The following is a 15,688-nucleotide window of genomic DNA, read 5'->3' on the forward strand; positions in this document are numbered from 1 at the left end:
TGTACAGCCCCACTCATTATTACATGAGAGTGTGATGGGTAGAGATTGAAGAGGCACAAGGTGCTCCCTGCCTCCCAGACGGGGACCCCGCCCCTCTCCTCCGGGCACACGTCGGGATGCCCCAGGTGCAGGCGACCCTAGGATGGGTCTCCGACCTCATGGCCACCAACAGGCCATGCAATGAACCGCCATATAGGCCGTAGCCCGCCTAGGAAGCCCCCGGCACAAGCTTCCAGACTCCTCTTGAGTCTTTTGGTCTCGAGCCCCCCGGTGTCGAGCGGTGACGACTCAGGTGGCCCTGGACTCTTGTGAGCCTCTCAGGCCTCACAGGTCCCTCGAGGTCCCGGAGCCCCTAGGGCTCCACCTCAGTTTGGGGCGTGGCATGCGCCTGGTGTGCTCCGGCACGCTTGGTCCATCCACTACTTCACGGATGTGCTATTGAAGCATAGTTCACCTACGTTCCAAGGTTAGCATAATATGTTATGAATATATTGGTTGTAGAGGGGGGGGGGTCATTGTTGCTAATGGTGCGGTCGGAGCACTACGTTGGCTCATGATGATCCCTTAGGCGTCATTAGGCCTTGACAATCTTGACGACCGAGCTGGTGGGGGCTTGCATTCCGACAGCCCCCGGTTCTTCCGTCTTGCCGATCGCCACTACCGCCGACAGGTCTAGATGGCCATGAGGTGGCCTGTTGTGGTGCCTCCCATGGGGTGCCACCTACCCTACCTGAAGCCTGGGGGAGCGCCTCCTGGGATGGAGGGGAGATCCCGTTCACCCCTCTCTAACACGGGGCCCTCTGGGTCTTTTCTAGAAGGACGAACAAACATAGCAGGGGCATGCGTGCACTCTTTGCGAGGGTAGCGACACAAGCGGGGGACAAAAAGGCTCCATACCCTCGCAAGAGGCGTCGAGCAGCTCAGTGACCAAATCGAGCCATGCGTCGTGGTCACCGTCGGCAGGGCGGTAGCGCAGCATCTCCCACGCCATGAGGAGCACTGCCTCTACACCGTCAACCCACAATGAGCGCGGGGGGATGACGACGCGGTAGTGTTGAAGGAGGGCATGACGATGCGTCCACCGCGCTGTGCGAGCGATGGCGGCGGCAAACCTTGCCGTCAACGAGTGCTCACCGAGGGAGGCGGGGTATGGCGAGGAACACCGCGGCGAGGGGCACCATCTGACCGATGCGCGCGGCCCACCGCTCAGCGCGATCTCGGTGAGCCTTTGTCATGGACGCGATGAAGCGGGGATGGAGCATGCTTGATGAGGGCGGAGCTTTGACACACCCCTACCTAGCACGCCAATTGCCGGATTCAGGGCTCCGCAGACCCAAGAAGGTTCAAACTCTGGGCGTGTGTTAAGATCTCATCCAGCTCAAGCCTCAAGCTCACCACCCCATGGCCAAGCCTCGTCGAGTCCGTGTGAGCGGGGAAGAAGATGAACATGGCCGCTTACCCAGGTTCACGCCACCTTGCGGTGTAAAACCCTACTCCTGCTTTGTGGTGGATTGGCCTCAGGAGGAGGCTCATGATGAACTAGTACAGTGGGTGAGCAGCCTCGCAAGGGCTTGGGTAGTGAAGGTGGAGTGGATCCGGTCTATAGCTCTCCTTTCTACGGTGGTGGCTATCCTATGCTTATAGTGGTCCTGGTCCTCTACCCTCGAAGCTTAGGCGGGAATAGATCCCACAACAAACAATTCGAAAGGGGACAAGAAGTACATCTAATCCTGACGAAAGGTGGTCATCGCCTGCAAAGCTTCTGGTAGTGACACGGAGGTGGGATCAGCAATGACATCCGTCCTGCCGAGCTCATGGTCTTGGTCTCGTTGCACCAGAATGGAAACCTTTGGGAGATTCCTTGGGAACCCGCATATGTCCTTACCTCCTTAGCACCAAAGAGGAAACTGTCTCCCCTGCGCCCGCTGGTGCCCGCCTGGCCCTGGTCGTCATGCCTCATGTCATCATAGCCTCGTGAGGCTGGGTACCTACATAGGAATCTTCGATGCTCAGGAGGCAGGCTCGGGGAGCTTCTTGGCATCATTCTTGCCGTGAGGCCGGGGCTCTCGCGAGGGTCTTGACTTTGGGGGTCTTGTAGCTGGGCCGTACCAGGCCATCGATGGAGCCATGCCATGGTACGCAGGTAGGCAGATCTGGGTACCCCCGACCCCAGAAAGTCGACACCGAGCAATTGGTTCATACTTTTTAACGCACTTTAGCTTTTTCAACCCCCACACAATACATGAGCGTGAGACATGGATATAGCACCGTGGGTGGAATAGAATGCGGCATTAATAAGGATAAGTCAAAAAGGAAGACAGTCTCGCATTGACGCGGCTAATCAACCGGCTATGGACATGCCCATCAATTGATTTCAATACGAGGAGTAGGGATTGCAATGCAACAGATGCACTAAGAGCTATAAGTGTATGAAGGCTCAACTGAAAACTAAGTGGGTGTGCATCCAACTTGCTTGCTCATGAAGACCTCGGACATTTGAGGAAGCCCATTATCAGAATATACAAGCCAAGTTCTATAATGGAAAATTCCCACTATTATATGAAAGTGACAACTCAGGAGACTCTCTATATGAAGAACATGGTTCTACTCTAAAGCACAAGTGTGGTAAAAGGATAATAACATTTCCCCTTCTCTCTTTTTCTCTCATTTTTTGTTTTGTTTTTTTGTTGGGCACTTTTTGGACTCTTTTTATTGGGCTCTTTTTGGCCTCTTTTTTTCATGTCCACACTGGTAAAATGCTCTAAAAATTATGATCATCACAATTTTGTTTACTTACAACTCAATATTATAACTGGATATCTAGAACAATATGACTCTATATGAATGCCTCTAGCAGTGTACCAGGATGTGCAATGATCTAGTGTGACATGTATAATAGTGATGAAAGATGGTTGAGCCACAAATACTACGTTAGATATATGATCATGCAAAGCAATATGACAATGAAGGTGTATATCATAGTAACAAAATAGTGAGGTTGCATGGCAATATATCTCGGAATGGCTATGGAAATGCCAAGATAGTTAGGTGGCTGTTTTGAGGAACATATAAGGAGGCTCATGTGTGATAGACTGTATCATATCTTGGGGTTTGGATGCACCTGAGAAGTTTGCACCAACTCTCACGGTGCGAAAGTGCAATGCACGGTTCGGAAGAGGCTAGCAAATTGCAAAATGGTAAGAGTGTGTATAATCTATGGATTCACATTAGAAAGAACTCACATACTTGTTGCGAAAGTCTATTAGCCCTCGAAGCAAAGTACTACTACACATGCCCCTACGGGGAGGTTGGTAGGAGTTAACCATCTCGCTCCACCGACCCTCAGGCAAAGGAAATCACCTAATAATAAATCATGCTCCAACTTATTAACATAACTAGAGACTATACGTGCATGATTCAGGAATCACAAAACTATTGCAAGGAATCATACTTATCATATTCAACGATATACAAGTTTTCTACAGGATTTAATGACTAACCATGTGAATGACCAATTCATGTTGATTCTCTAAATAGATATTGTTGGATCGAGGGTTCCGGCTAACCCTTGAGGTTCGAACTCTGGGGTGCCCACAGAGAACACTCTCTCCCTAGCTCGCTCGCTCAACGATCTCACGGCCTAACTCCACGAACCCAAGGAACAAGAAACACAAGGATTTATACTGGTTCGGGCCACCTTGCGGTGTAATACCCTACTCCAGTGTGGTGTTGGTGGATTGCCAAACAGGCTAAGGGTGAACTAGTACAATGGGTGAACAGCCTCAGGAGGAGATGTATTCTTGAGCTCGGCGAGCTGGTGGATGTGAGGATGGAATGGATCCGATCCAAGATGAGTCTCCCCCCTACGGTGGTGGCTAGTCCTATTTATAGAGGCCCTGGTCCTCTTCCCAAATGATAGGAGGGAAGGGATCCCACAATGGCCAAGTTTGATGGGAGACAACTAGTACAAGCTACCCTGTCAAAAGGTGGTGTTCGCCTACCAAAGGCTCTAGTGGTGACGCTAATGTGGGCTCCGTGGTGACCTCCATCCTGCCGTCCTGCTGGTCTTGGTCTTGTTGCGCTGATATGGAAACCTTGGACTGATGCATCGGGACTCCTCGCTTGCGCCTCCCTCTTTAGCGCGAAAGATGAAACTGGTACACTGCGCCCGCTAGCGCCAGTCTGGCCTTGGTCGTCATGGCCCACGTAACATGAACCTCGCGAGGTGCCCCTTACATAGAGACCTCCGCTCCTCGGGAGCCAGCCTAGTGAGGCTGCCCCCAGGGAGGTATTGGAGTTGTCCGCCTCGCAAGGCTTGGCCTCTCGCGAGGGTCTTGAGTGGTTGCTACTAAAGATGGGCCATACCAGGCTGTTGGTCGAGCCACGCAGAAGCTTGTAGGCAGGCAAGTCTGGGCACCCCCGTGCCCAAGGCGCGCTCGTACTTGGCTTCGACGCGAAGCCAAAGGGAAAGTGTGGAGCGCCGCGGGCCCCAACCGCCTCCTGCCTTGATTGACGCATGGCGATCGAGGGTACGTGGGCGCCTCCACTCTCCCACGATGCCTCGATATCCGCTAGGCCAGCCGGCCGCCATTGCCTACACTCGTCCACCTCGTTGCTGGCAGCGCGCTTCCTCAACTCTTCCATCTCCCAGAAACTGCAGTCTTTTCCCCTAGCCTAACCCAGCTCCAATCCCCCCTGCTGACATGGCACCGAACCAGAAGAAGAAGGGTAAGAAGAAGACCTATACCTCAATGCAGGCGCCTTCGATCTTCGAGCCTGCCTTCGAGAGATCGGTGGTGCTCCATGAGGAAGCGATGGCCAAGGTTCGCCCCGCGCTTGCTTCAGATTTCAATGAATGGAAGGAGACGGTGGCCTGGCCTGCTTCCCCTGCCACGATTGACAGGATAGCCACCGAGATCCCCGTTCATCTTCACACCCTTTGGACTGGCTTGGTTCCTCCCTTCTCCTATTTCTTCAATGTTGTGCTCTCGCATTACCAAGTTAATTCGTTGCACCTGGATCCCTAGTCCATCATCCTCCTCGCCATCTTCGCCTTCGTCTACGAGGCCATGGTGGGAACTGCCCCTTCCATGTCCTTGCTTCGCCATTTCTTCTCACTGCATCTGACCGACGCTCGCCAGTGCTTGGGGTGTGTGACCTTCCAAGCCATTGCGGCGACAGCTGGCTCAGGGATTGACTTCGAGCTCTCACCAGTTGTGGACAGATTCCGGAAGCAATGGGTATTCGTGGATGTCAGCATGCTCAGCCCCCTGCTCCTGCTCCCATGAGCTCCAGCTGTCCATAGTTCCGGCTGGGGGCACGTGAAGCTTGTCGACTGGCGGCTCGCCCACGTCCGGCATCGGCTATCCAGGCTGACGGCACCTATGGTGGTGAAGGATTTCATCTGGTGCCGCATCGCTCCAATTCAACACCACTCCTGGCCGATGTGGTCCTTCTCAGGCTACGGGGACCCCATGAGGCTTCAAGCGTCTGCTCTTCCTCCCGAGACGCGGCATACAATGCTCGAGCTCCTGATGGGCGACCCGGCCAACCAATCTGCCAGAGGAGGGCTGCCTCTTGTACTTCTGCTCGAACAAGGTGTAGTTTGTGCAGCAGATGCCCCCCTTCGATGAATGGGGACTGTGCCCGGTCGACCTTGAAGGGCCCCGTGAAAGCCCAGTCTTCATGTTCCCCCTATCTGCAGCCACCTCGACGCTCACCCGGGAAGTTGGCATAGGGGGACAAGCAACGTCGAATGCTAGCGAAGCGGCCGCCGAGGAAGTGGCATTGGTTGTGGTCTCCTAGGTGGCGCCTCCTGAGGCTCAGGTGAGCCACTCCGTGGCGGCGGCCGTGGGGCTGGCACGGACCGAGGCTTCTGGGTGTAAGCCCCCGAGCCTCGGGCGAGTTGTCCTCATGCGGAGACTAAGGGTCGACGCAGCCAGATGCTTTAGAGGCCGTCCCCTTAGGAGCCCCGCCAACTGCCCCAGGCGACGGCGATCGCGTGCAGGACTTTGGCCAGCTCCGCCTGAATTTCGGAGCACTCCGCAAGTGGAAGGTGCTTCCAAGCTGCGATGGTGGTACCTACCGTCCATTAAAGCAGAGGAAATACATTGCCAAAGATGAGTACATACCTCATTTGCGTAATTTCCTGCATGTTGCATCCCCCTCTGACCAAGGTCTTTAGGATCCCCGCGGCTGGAGCTGCGAGATCTCCTGAGGGGCGACCCTCAGCGGCTGCTGGCTTGCCATTGACCTTGCACTCCGCTGGCCGGGTCGCTGCGCCAGGCCCGAGGCCCGCTCCGGAGGCGAACGCACCAACTAGGGGCCTTGATCCGGCTTTACTAGCGTCACTTCTTCATGCCCTAGCCTGGGTCACAGCCGGCGTGCCGAGGACTCCACCGTTAGTTATTACCGACGGGTGAGCTACTTCCGCGCCGGTCTGGTCTTCAGGTGGTGAAGCCGCGTAGCCCAACATCTTTACCAAGGACTGCAATGCAGTGGAGAAGGCACCGACCTTGAGCTCGCTGCCGAGAGAAAGTAGGCCAGTGCGAACCTCCCCAGCAACCCTGGACACAGAGGATGGACTCGGCCGCGCCCTGGAGCTTGCGCGCAGACGTGGTGTCGTGTGCCACGACCTCTTACAGGAAGCGATGGTTGCGCTGAGCCGCCTTGGAGGGGAATTCCTCGCGGTCCACGCTCTCCTCAAGGCATAGGCCCTTCGCCTGGCTCGTGAATGGCACTAGCTGAAAGTCGCCATCAAGCTCGGGTAGCTTCAACTTGCGGCCTCCCACGAAGCCAGTGCTCGGGCCTTGGAGGAGGCGAAGGAGGCCGACCACCATCGTGACGGCACCGAGAAGCGGGAACACGAGCTCCTTGCTTTGAACGCTGCCCTGGAGCAGCAAATCAAGGCGCGCCGGGCCACCTTGGCATCGATGAAGGGAGTGTCTTCCGAAGAGGAGGAGGTCTTGAAGCGCAAGGAGGCACTGTTGCTGGAGGCATCGGAGCATAGCCTCGAGCTCGAACGGTTGAAGACGAGGGAGCGCCAGGTGGCCCTGGCTGAGGACGCCATCGCAGTGCGTGAAGCCAGGATCCAGGAGGAGGTCGACCATAGGGTGGCGAAGGCTCGGGCGGATCTTGTCAACGAGCTCGACCTGAAGTTGAAGGTCCTGGGGGCCAAAGCTGACGGCCGTGTCGGCATTCTGGGAACGGAGGTCCCCAGACTTGCCTGCCTGCGGGCCATGGCATGGCTGTGCTGGCAGGTCTGTACGGACCATCATCATCAATAAGGCATTTAAGACCCTCGCGAGGCGGATGACGCAAGACCTCCTGAGGAGCGGCCTCACCAGGCTGCCTCGCGAGGAGTAGAGATATCAAGGCGGGGCGAACCTCGCGAGGCTCATATGACGTGAGCCATGACAACCGACACCACGCGAACGCTAGGCGGGCGCCAGCGAACGCAGCGTCCTTGTTGAAAGTGCAACTATCCCTAGGTGGTTTTGGTAATTCATAACAACATATAGCTCATTGAGCTAATGCTATTCCAAGATGATTATTTCAGGAAAGCTCAATGATTGGCATGGCATGGATGTGAAAGTGGAACCCTCAAAATGCTAAGGACAAAGGATTGGCTCAAGCTCAAAAGCTCAAGACTCTTCATTTTATATTTTAGTGATCCAAGATCACATTGAGTCTTTAGGAAAAGCCAATACTATCAAGGAGGGATGAGGTGTTGCTTAATGAGCCTCTTGCTTCATGTGCTTAGTGATATGCTCCAAAACCCTCAACTACTTTCCCATATCCACATATGACCTAAACCCTAAGCCAAACTCGGTCCTACCGATCCTTTCTATCCGGCGCCACCGAGTTTCATTTGTCATAAGCCACTGCCAAACCCTAGCAATTCGGTTCTACCAATAGGGATCTCGGTCTCACCGAGATGGGATTGCAAACTCTCTGTTTCCCTTTCGTAACTTTTCGGTCTCACCGAAAGAGCGAATCGGTCCCACTGAGATTGCAATGTAAATTCAGTGTTTCCTTTTTGTAACTTTTCGGTCTGACCGAAAGAGCAAATCGGTCCCACCGAGTTTGCCTGACCAACTCTCTGGTTAGCTAATTACCAAAATCGGTCTCACCGAGTTTGTGTAATCAGTCTCACCGAGATTATGTTATGCCCAAACCCTAACCATATCGGTCCTACCGAGTTGCATGTCAGTCCCACCGAAAATCTCTAACGGTCACTAGGTTTACCTTTTCGGTCCGACCGAGTTTTTTGATTCGGTCCCACCGAGATTGGAAAACTGTGTGTAACGGTTGGATTTTGTGTGGAGGCTATATATACCCCTCCACCTCCTCTTCATTCGTGGAGAGAGCCATCAGAACACATACACAATTCCAACTCATATGTTCTGAGAGAGAACCACCTACTCATGTGTTGAGACCAAGATATTCCATTCCTACCATATGAATCTTGATCTCTAGCCTTCCCCAAGTTGCTTTCCACTCAAATCTTCTTTCCACCACATCCAAATCCTATGAGAGAGAGTTGAGTGTTGGGAGACTATCATTTGAAGCACAAGAGCAAGGAGTTCATTACCTACACACCATTTGTTACTTCTTGGAGAGTGGTGTCTCCTAGATTGGCTAGGTGTCACTTGGGAGCCTCCGACAAGATTGTGGAGTTGAACCAAGGAGTTTTTAAGGGCAAGGAGATCGCCTACTTCGTGAAGATCTACCGCTAGTGAGGCAAGTCCTTCGTGGGCGATGGCCATGGTGGGATAGACAAGGTTGCTTCTTCGTGGACCCTTTATGGGTGGTTGCTTACCCTTCGTGGGTGGAGCCCTCCATGGACTCGCGCAACCGTTACCCTTTGTGGGTGGAGCCCTCCGTGGACTCACGCAACCGTTACCCTTTGTGGGTTGAAGTCTCCATCAACGTGGATGTAGGATAGCACCACCTATCCGAACCACGGGAAAAACATCCGCGTCTCCAATTGCGTTTGAATTCTCCAAACCCTTCCCTTTACTTTCCGCTGCCAATATACTCTTTGCATGCTTGCTTGACTTGTGTGATGATTGCTTGACTTGTCCTACAATAGCTAAAATCTGCCAAGAACTAAAATTGGGAAAAGGTTAAGTTTTATTTGGTCAAGTAGTCTAATCACCCCCCCCCCTCTAGACATACTTTCGATCCTACACTTGTTTCCTCTTTGGTGCCAAGGGGGCAAGCGCAGGCATGGAGTACCGAGGCATCAGGCAAAGGTTTCCATATCGGTGCAACGAGACCAAGACCAGAAGGACGGCAGGACAGAGGTCACCATGGAGCCCAGGACGGCGTCACCACCAGAACCTTTGGCAGGCGAAGACCACCTTTTGTCAGGATAGCTTGTACTAGCTATCCCCTTTCAAATTGGCCGCCATTGTTGGCTCCCTTCCCGCTCAATATTTGGGGAGAGGGCCAGGGCCTATATAAGTAGGACTAGCCACCATCGTAGGGGGAACGGATGGAGAGGCAACTCACCCTGATCCTTAGCCACCCCAAGCACAAGAACACCTCAACCTCTGGAGGCTCTTCTTCCCCTTGTACTGTTCTTCATCAGCCCAAGAGGCAATCAACCACCACCACACTGGAGTAGGGTACTACACCACAATGGTGGCCCGAACAAGTATAAACCTTGTGTCTTTGTGTTGCGAGTGCATCGAGTTCGTCCGCGAGACCTTAGCGAGCTAGGGCGTAGATCGGAAGGAGGGACAGAACTTTGCACGCACCCCGGAGTTCGAACCTCAAGGGTCTACTGGAACCCGTGATCTGACATTTGGCACGCTAGGTAGGGGTGTGCCGTAGCTTCCCTTACGTCAGTCGGCGCTCCGTCGCTCCGTTGTCTCCATGGCAGACGCTCGCCGCGCTCGAGCTGAACACAGGGCTGCCCTCACTGCCTGTGTTGCTCAGATGGCTCCCGTCGGCGAGCCACCTCGTCGTAGCCCGTCGCCTGCCACCGACGCCGCCACCAGCCCGGCGGGGAACGAGCATCAAGCGTCCTCGCTGCACCCATCAGTGCGGTAGGACGGCCGCACTGCCACACCATCACTGACCCCAGCTGGTTCCTTGTCCCACGCACGTCGCGCTCCCATGGATGCGCAGGCCGTGCTCCTAATGGCGAATGAGCTCCTGCGCTACCGCCCGATCGACGACCTCTACGAGGACTGGCTCGACCACGTCGCCGAGCTCGTCCACTCTGCAGGGGGCTCCCCGACGCCATCCCCCTCTCTGCCTCGCCCTCCTCCGGCCACAAGCGATGTGGCTCGTGGAGCGCCTCCACCACCTCAGCCCCAAGACGGTGCCTTGGCGCCAAGGCGCGCGGCCCCACGGTGCGATCCACCATGTCTGGTGCCCGCACGTGAAGAGAGAAGCTGCCAAGAGATTTCGCAGCCGCAAGAAGATGCGCCTGCGCTCCCCGCGCCGCCTCGCCAAGCCCGCGTGCCACCCATGGCGGCGCGCGGGCCTCATCAAGTCCAAGCTCCACATCCTAGACGGGACCCTGCAACCACGGCCGGCTGTCCACGCCTTCATGGCCGGGCAAGTTCAAGCCGGATCTGCCTCCTCGCTATGACGGCACCCCGACCCAGCGGAGTTCCTGCAGCTCTACGAGGTGAGCATCGAAGCGGCCAATGGCGAAAAGAAAGTCATGGCGAACTGGTTTCCTATGGCTCTCAAGGATGGTGCCCGCTCCTGGCTCCTGAACATGCAGCACGGCTCAATCTCCTCCTGGGACGAGATGCGTGACCGCTTCATAGCCAACTTCCAGGGCACTCGCGACCGCCCACCGGCTGCGGGTGACCTGCACCGCATCAAGCAACAACAGGGAGAGACCCTCCAGAAGTACATCCAGCGCTTCAGCAACACCCGCTTCAAGATCCCCAAGGTTACGGACGAGGCCATCATCTCCGCGTTCTCTGACGGCGTCCGCGACATCAAGATGAAGGAGGAATTGTGCACATCTCAGGAGCTGTTCAACCTTGCGACCAAGTGCGCAAGGGCTGAGGAGGGGGGCCTTTCCCTCCTTGAGCTGCTGGCTGTGGGTGCAGAGGAGAATAAGGCCATGGCCAAGGACGTGAAGCGCAGGGAAGCAGCTATGCTCGCAGCGGAGCCAGAGACCAAGCAAGGCAGAGACCAGCCCGAGTCGTCCAAGAACAGCCGACCATTTTGCACCTTCCACAACCTGAACACCCATAACACCAGTGACTGCCAAGAACTCAGGGCCATTCGTGAAGGACGCTTTGGTCGATGCCCCGAGTGCAGCGACCGGGGCTACCGCCGAGGTGGAGGACGTGGAGGCGGATGCTGGGACGATCGTGGCTTGTGCCAGGAGTGGAGCGACAGGCCTCGTGAGGACCGCTGGCAGGATCATTCTCGCGAGGGCGCTTGGAGGGACCGGCCTCGTGAGGATCGCCCTCAGGGCAACGCCGGTCTTCCCCCGCTGCCGCCACCACCAAGAAGGAATGACGACCACCATCAAGACGAGGGAGCTGGGGGCTTCCAGGAGCCGTGTGCAATCGCCTACATCTTGGGCGGCACACAGGCCCCAGCCTCACAGTGTAGCTTCAAATAGTTCACTCATGAGGTGAATGCAGTCCTCCCCAAGCTCGAGGCCATGCGCCCGCTCAGGTGGTCCTAGTGCGCCATCACCTTCAGCTCGGCAGATCAGCTCAAGTGCGCAGCCACCGCTGGTGCCCTCCCGATGCTTTTTTCACCAGTCATCAGCAACATGCAAGTTACCAAGACCCTCATCGACGGCGGCGTAGGGCTCAACGTCCTGTCCGTCGACAAGTTCGACAACCTCCAAGTGCCATATGAGCAGCTTCAGCCTACCAAGCCTTTCTCGGGAGTGACCGACAGTTCCACCCCACCAATAGGGCAGGCCCGCCTCCCTGTCACCTTTGAGGAACGCAAGAACTACCGCACCAAGCTCATCGACTATGACGTCGCGCACATCCACCTACCATACAACGCCATCCTCGGATATCCAGCCTTGGCCAAGTTCATGGCGGTGACACACCACGGTTACAATGTCCTCAAGATGCCAGGGAGCGGCGGAATCATCATGGTCCCGTGCAAAGAGAGGGACATGGTGTGCTCCCACGAGCGCGCCTTTCAAGCGGCCGCAATCGACGACCCCGACAGCAAGAGCAAGGATCATCCCAAGGCCATTCCAAAGAGGAAGAAGCAGTTGCACCGTGCCGGACCTCAGGAGGGTGCCGACGCGGCCAGAACCTCGTCAGGATCAGCGCCCGCTCTAGGGGCGCCTCCCTCCGTCGCATAGGAAGGCGCGCCCTGCGCCCTCCTCGGGCAGGGCTCGGGGGCTCTCTTCTGGAGGGCCTCAGTCCTTGCCAACATCGCGAGAGAGGCGCTCGGGCACCACTTGGAGGCGTGCTTCGTGGCACGTTTCCCTCAGGAGAACACAGGTCAAGGAGCACCCACTGCTCAGGAGTTCATCACCAAAACCACTCAGGAACTTCAAGACGCAAGGTCCATGTGCGGCGACCACCGCTCACGAGGCGTAGCTCCACATCCAGGCGAGGATGTCAGGCTACGCGTCTGCATCGACATACCAGGGCTCAACAGGGCCGCATCTCAGGAGCTTTTCTGGCCTTCGTGTGTGGGCCTTTGTGAAGGTCCGCCACACAGCTACGTTCGCATGCTCTTCGGCTTGCCGAGCGTGTCGTCAGCCTATTAGCGTAACCTGCAGTGTGTCCTAGCTTCTCAGGAGGCCAGGTACCACGCCGTCCTGGAGGGGATGGAAACGGTCCTCAGGGAACCACCTGAGCCCCGAGAGCCTCCCGAGGCTCGGGGCCCGGGTGGCTCGTGAGGGATGATTCCTTCACCGCGTGCCTTCAGCTGCACCAACTCTCCCTCCTCGACAGAACCAGGTGACATTTTCCAAGTTCGTTTAGCTGGGAGCACCCCTTATGCTGCATTATTCCTGGACTGCATGGGTCCGTCCCTATGGCATGTATCTCCTTTGCTCATGACGTTAGTTTACCCTATTGGGGGTTCCCCTCGGGCTGCATCATCCCCAAGCCTCTTGGGCCTGACCCGATGGCATGTATCTTTATGCATTTACCCAAGCTGATTTGCCTTCCATGCTTGATCTGCCCTATTACCACCTGCCACGGGTCCGCCCCTCTACCATGCAATTCGCTCACGCGTTAAAAGGGGGGCTCCTGAGCATCGCGACTCAGGAGCTCTTATTGGCTCTCCATACCTCACCCCCTGGCCTTGACCATGGCATCATGACCTGGCATACCAGCGGCGGCTGAGCTCGCTCGATGGCCGGGACCTGAGGACGTAGAGCACTTGCACTTAACCATCTCGCAGGAATGCACAACTATCAAGGATTCAAGACCAGGCGCAACCCGCCTTGAGGTAGGGCCTCGTGAGTCCCGCGCTGGCTCACGGCTGCCCAGATACACCTCGCAGCCCTACCGTGCAAGCCACATGTTAGGGAGGGGCTGTAGCTCAAAGTTTCAACAATTTTTTCCTGCATAGATTCCTGCAAAATATTAATCTCTTCTTGGACAGCGAAGACTTCCTCAATGAACTCATTAATATCGGCATTTATTCATAGCTCTCATAGCAATATTTAAGTATAGCATATTTTTTAGATCTGTAAAGAACATCATCACAATCTTCATAATTTTCAAACAAATATTCAATTTTACAAACACCCTTCAAAGTAACAAAATCTTCTATTGGTTCTACATCATAGTAATCATATACACCATTAGAATAAAGAATCCAACGTTTCATTATCATTAAATTCACATTGAAAGGGAAGGTGTGGAGCCTTTAACTTCGAGCAACAATTATAATCATATCTCAAGCCTAAATTCCAAGCATACCAACACAACATTTTAATTTGATCCCATAAGTGTTTCCCTTTTTGAGACAATCAATAATCCTAAAGTATTCCAAGTGATCCAAGGTATTTCCCATTATCATGTTGAATGGAGCTTTATCAGGATTATCAAAGTAGTATCTTTTCCACATAACCAGCATTGAGGGTTTTAGGAGGTTCCCCATCTCCACGAGTAGCAAGTTCATTTATTTTTGTATTTCGTGTTCCATATCTACAACTAAATATAGAGAACAACTTAGAATAGTGAATGAAAACTACTTAGTGATAAAGTAGACAAGCACACACGAGAATATTCACCCCATGTTATTGCCCCCCGGCAATGGTGCCAGAAAAAGGTCTTGATAACCAACATGTGTAGGGGATCAATTGTACTTTTTTTTGATAAATAGGAGTGTCGAACCAATGAGGAGCTAAAGGTAGAATTATTACCCTCTCAAGTTCTATCGACCACCGATACAACTCTATGCACACTTAACGTTGGCTTTACCTAGAATATGAATTAAACTACTTTGTAGGTGTAATAGGATAAGTTTGCAAGAATAAAACTAGAAGTACTTTAAAGGAAATAAAACTAAGAGTTATTTGCAAGATAATAAAAGTTAGTTGTTTAGTAGAAAACTTTTTGTAAGACAAGATAAGGATTTGTCCCTAGGTCGCTGATAACTAGACCAGTAATCATTATTGCAATTTCATATGAGGGAGTGACATGAGCTAAGATACTTTCCATACTTGGATCATATGCACTTATGTTTGGAACTCTACCAACCATTCACAACGACTAAAGATCATTAAGGTAACAGCCAACAATACCATTAAGTAACAAGTCCTCTTTACTCCCATACGCAACAACCCCCTTACTCGGGTTTGTGTTTCCGTCGCTCACGCAACCCACTATAAGCAAATTATGAACATATTGCAACACCCTATAATGGTAATCCCACATGCTTGCGTGACATGGAGGGTACCATAGGTCACCACCAAAATAAAACATACAACTCAAACCAATCATGATCATCAATCAACCCATAGGACAAAATGAGTCTACCCAAACATCATAGGGTTGCCAGACATCATTGGATAATAATATATAGCATCGAGCACCATGTTTAAGTTGAGGTTACAGCGAGGAGAAAAGAGGTGTTACACCACTGCATAGAGGGGGAGAGAGTTGGTGGTGATGGCGGCGAACTCATTGGTGTAGATCACTATCATGATGATTGCCCCGGTGGCACTCTAGCGCCACCGGGAGAGAGGGGGAGAGCCCCCCTCCTTCTTCATCTTCCTTGGTCCCTCTCCTAGCTGGGAGGAGAGTTTCCCCAATAGTCCATGGCTACCATGGCTCCCGGAGGGCAGGATCTGCTCCGAAATTGGATCTCTCTCTCTCTCACTCTCTCCGTTCTCTTCTGTTTCGCGTTCCTGTTTTCTGGCCAAAAATCATTTCTTAAATTCTTGGAGATTTCTAACTCTGATTGTGCTGAAATTTTGAGCGGATCTTTATCCAGACATTAGCTTCCTTGCGTCCAAAAGGAAACCTTGAACCAACTTAGGGTAGGGTAGGTGGCGTGGCCCAGTGTCATGGGAAAAACAACCACCTATGGGACCATCGGCCGCTTGTGGTTCGGGAGGGGGAAGACCACATTGCACAAAGAGCGGAGGGCACAGCGCAGCGCGGCGTCAATCACACGAGAAATTTTTACCCAGGTTTGGGCCGCCATGAGGCATAAAACCCTACTCCTACTTCAGTGGATTGATCTGAGGACTCTGGTGGAGACGCAG

Source organism: Triticum aestivum, chromosome 3A (assembly GCF_018294505.1).
Source record: "Triticum aestivum cultivar Chinese Spring chromosome 3A, IWGSC CS RefSeq v2.1, whole genome shotgun sequence".
Lineage (NCBI taxonomy): Eukaryota > Viridiplantae > Streptophyta > Magnoliopsida > Poales > Poaceae > Triticum > Triticum aestivum.